We start from the raw sequence: 4357 nt of genomic DNA, 5'->3' as shown, positions 1-4357 counted from the left end.
TCTCCCTGATGCCAGAGGTATGGCTCTCACGTTTAGTGGCGTCAGGATCGTCACTGTCAATGCGCCATCTGGTTCAGGTCGCTGCAGTGAACGTTCCACCTTCTTCTCAGAGACAGTCACGCCTGTTTTCCTGAGTCGCCCGTATGCATTGATCATGGGAGGCATTTTCAACTGCTCCCAGCCACCGAAAGACCAACTACCATCTCACTCTTTGTGCGCGCCACTAGCGACAGTTCTGCACCATCTCAGTCTTGTGGATTCTTGGGAACATATGCTCATGGCGATCGTCCAGAGTTTACACATTTCATTAGCCATTCTTCCAGCCACCTCGATCGTGTTTACATTTCCTGAAATATTTCCAGTCTCTTGTAGGCTGCTGAAGTCTGGCCCATTGCATTCTCTGACCATGATGAATATATCTGTGCCATCGGTCTCTGCCACCAAAGGGTGTGGCGCGGCCGTGGACCATGGAAAATGAACATTATCCACCTTACTTCACCCAACTGCCGACAGCTCATTGAGACTACATGGACAGCTTGTCGCCAACATTGTGATGCCTATCAGTCTGCTCTGTTATGGTGGGTGCTCTGTGCGAAGTCTGACCTCCACACGGCCCTCCATGCACAATATGTTATGCCGTACTCTGAACAACCTCACCACACTGCCAACATTATGGCAGTATCCAGACTTTCCTTCGGCTCGGTTCCTGTAAATGTTACAATGGATCTGGACGAAGTCCCTAATGCTATCCAGGCAGGTTCTACGAAGTGGTCGCCTGGCCCTGACGGCCTCCCGTGGGAGTTTTATCGGGCATTTCGCCTCTGCTGGCGACAGTGGGGACAGAAATTTGCTAGGAGCTCATGTCACCTCTCGTGCCGATGCCAAACGGTTTTCTCATCCCCATCTACAAGCCTTAGTGTAACTAACGGATATGCGATTACCATTCCAGAGAACTAGAGGGCCTGGTGTGTGGCTGACCAATATGGTAAAAGGGTCCTCTCCCACTTCTGAGGAAGTGTGGGATGGCCAGGTGAACGGCCATGTTCCGGCACTCTGTCTCTCTTTCCTGAAGTTGAAACTTCTACTTTCAGCGTGCTCTGTGAAACAAATGAATATGAGAATGGTAGGCAAGTGGAATATTTCAGAGTAGCTAGAAACAGCGATTTCCCTTTTCAGAATATCGACGAGAACAAAACTTTTTGGTGGGAGATTCATGTAAAGGTAGGCAGGTAAAACTCATGGGGGATTTAAAATTCTTTGGTAGTGACCATCGGTCACAATAAAACCACGTGTGGTAATTTTAAGCTGAGATATTGGCGTGTGGTAATTTTAAGCTGAGCTACTTGCGTGTGTAAATTTAAGCTGAGAATATTTAAGAATTGCCTGTGCACAATTGCAGTTAGGAACAAGCACTTCCACATGGTGAGAACTGACTTTGTCTCAATCTGACCAAGAGACAATGGAAAGCACAAGTGCTTGTGCAAACTGTCAGTTGAGGATCCGTGTGTAGATAATTAAGTAATCATGACACCAAAATTACTGCTATTAACTACATTCGTGTGAAGCAACTTAGAAATTTTGACGCTCTGAGAGAGAAGACATTGAGTTAGTCATCAGCCCAGCAACACAATGAGAGTTACATTGCAATGGGAGATGAGCATAAATCCTCCAAAGAAGGTGGCAAGTGCGTAGGAAAGGTTACTTGTGAAATTTAATCCGAAGGTCTGTGGCTCTTTAACCTGAGTAGAAATTTTGCTGTGGGTATTATTTGATACTTACTGGCTGAAATCGGTTGTTCTGTTTTATTTACATGTTTAATGTGTAATTTGAATGTGGCGACTTAGTTACATGTACTTTACCTAAAAACAAGGATTTTCTTTGAATAGCCTGACCGCTAGTAAATTCTCTAGGTTATTAATGAATGAGCTTATGCGAGTGAGAGAGAGAGAGAGAGACAGAGAGAGAGAGAAGTAGTGGATATCCGTACCAATCCAGAAAGTGCACTATAGTAATAAGGAAAAACATTAAGATACCATAGGATATTAAAATGTGTGCGTAATATCATGCCCACTGGGCAGAGAATTACTTGTTTTCTTTTATGTTTAAGTGTATTAGAGGAAATTTTGTATCATTGCGTTGGTAGAATCTCAGAAAACAAAACAGGAGATACGAAACAAAATGGTGGTCATGATCATTCAGTGTAGGGTAGCCATTTTGTTCAGACATTTTTGTCATACTCTCCCTATTACTAGAATACCCAAGCTCTAATTAAAATGAATGCAATAGAATGGGAATGTGGTCTTACCAAGGTGGTGTGAGTCCATCGGAAATGTTTACAGACAGTGCCATATTTAAAATTTATTGGTCAGATGCGTTTAATTCCGATGCGCAGAGATAATGGAAAAGGAAAAATTATAGCAAAACAGTTGCGTGATAGGGTTTTGCTATCAGTGTGCAGTAGCAGTGGGTACGATAAGCCATATCAACATTTCCGATGCACAAATATTAAAAGGACTCCCTTGGCAGGCCACACATCTAGTAGGCCTGCCTGCTAGATGCAACAGGTTGGACAGTTGCGACCGGAAAAGATAACGGTAGTAATCTCTTACACTTACAGTGTATAGATGAAGATGCAGATATACCAAAACTACAAATTTATTACTGGACTAACAAGTTTAATGATTTGCTGATTTCGTATTGCAGTAATATTGTCACGGGTCTTCAATTACTATATGATTCATAATCTTCTGCAAAGCACCCTATATTGTTAATTAGTACTGAGAGAACGTATTTTTTCCTCGTCTTCCTACTTACGTGCATAATGTTGTGATTACTTTGAAACACTCTTGTACCAGTGGAGACAGTGGTCTTTAAAACACTCTTGCACCAGCGGATAGTAGACGAGGTGATACACCCTTCCCTGGAAGAAAAACGCTGTTACCGGCATCGTCGCTTAACCTTAATAAAATTTACTACACGTGTGAGCAAACAAAAACAAACTTTTTGGAGGAAATTTCGAAATATTTTACAGCTTATCAGCGACATATAAATTGTAGGCAACAAATCGCAATCATTAATACGGCAGAACCCTGCGTCCAGGAGCGGCCAATAAAAGACGCAAAGCGGCGTCACCGCGATGAATTACACCGGGATACGTCTTCACTATCTCTACGCCGACTGGCTCTGGTCGTTAAGCGGAATGGGATACACCGTAAACAAAAGGCCGCGGTCGCGCCCTTCCTAATCTTACACGGCCCTCGGCACAAGCGATGGCGTCACGAACCGGTTGGCTTTCGGACACTGCAACATCGCTAAGGATGAATCATGTGGAGAAGTGAATAGAAAAATACACGCAGAGGGATTAGCGGGACGAGAAGTGTGTGTGTATTCGTGTGAAAGAGAGAGAGACAGAGAGAGAGAGAGAGAAAGAGAGAGAGAAGATGAGAGGTAAAAGTGTGTGTGTGTGTGTGTGTGTGTGTGTGTATGTGTGTGTGTGCGCGTGTGAGAGAGAGAGAGAGATAAGGTGAGAGGTGAAGGTGTGTGTGTGTGAGAGAGAGAGAGAGAGAGAGAGAGAAATTGGTTCAAATGGCTCTGAGCACTATGGGACTTAACATCTGTGGTCCCCTAGAACTTAGAACTACTTAAACCTAACTAAGCTAAGGACATCACACACATCCATGCCCGAGGCAGGATTCGAACCTGCGACCGTAGCGGTCACGCGGTTCCAGACTGAAATGCTTAGAACCGCACGGCCACACCGGCCGGCTGTGTGTGTGTGTGTGTGTGTGTGTGTGTGTGTGTGTGAGAGAGAGAGAGAGAGAGAGAGAGAGAGAGAGAGAGGGAAGGTGAGAGGTAAAGGTGTTTGTGTGTCTGTGTGTGTGAGTGAATGAGAGAGAGATAAAGAGAGAGAGAGAGGAAGAGAGTGGGAGAAGGTGAGAGGTAAAGGAAGTGTGAACGCTGGTTAATGTACGATCTCGTTTTTGCTACAATGCTCTGTGAATAGTGTGTCTGATCAGCTCCCCTCCCTCTGTCCCAGTTCCCTTAACTGCCCACATATCTTCGCATTCAGTGTAAAGTTAAGTTTCAACGTAAAGAGCTTTCATAATGAAAATTTCGTGAACTCATTGTAGTCCATTAAAGGGACGGCTCTATCAGCCGCTGCAACGAGATCAAAGATCGTTTCAGAATGTCATGAAAGCCTTTGAGGCTAGGAAAACAAAAGGGTAGACTTCCTGTGAGTCCTTTGTTACTCAGATATTAGTGTAGCGCAAACACTGTTAGGCTGTCCAGTCATGGCAAGCTAATGGTGCAGAAACCACGCGTAAAATGCTGGGCTTGAATAGCAGGCAGATTAAAC

Source organism: Schistocerca nitens, chromosome 6, assembly GCF_023898315.1.
Source record: "Schistocerca nitens isolate TAMUIC-IGC-003100 chromosome 6, iqSchNite1.1, whole genome shotgun sequence".
Classification (NCBI taxonomy): domain Eukaryota; kingdom Metazoa; phylum Arthropoda; class Insecta; order Orthoptera; family Acrididae; genus Schistocerca; species Schistocerca nitens.
This window is presented reverse-complemented; position numbering follows the sequence as displayed.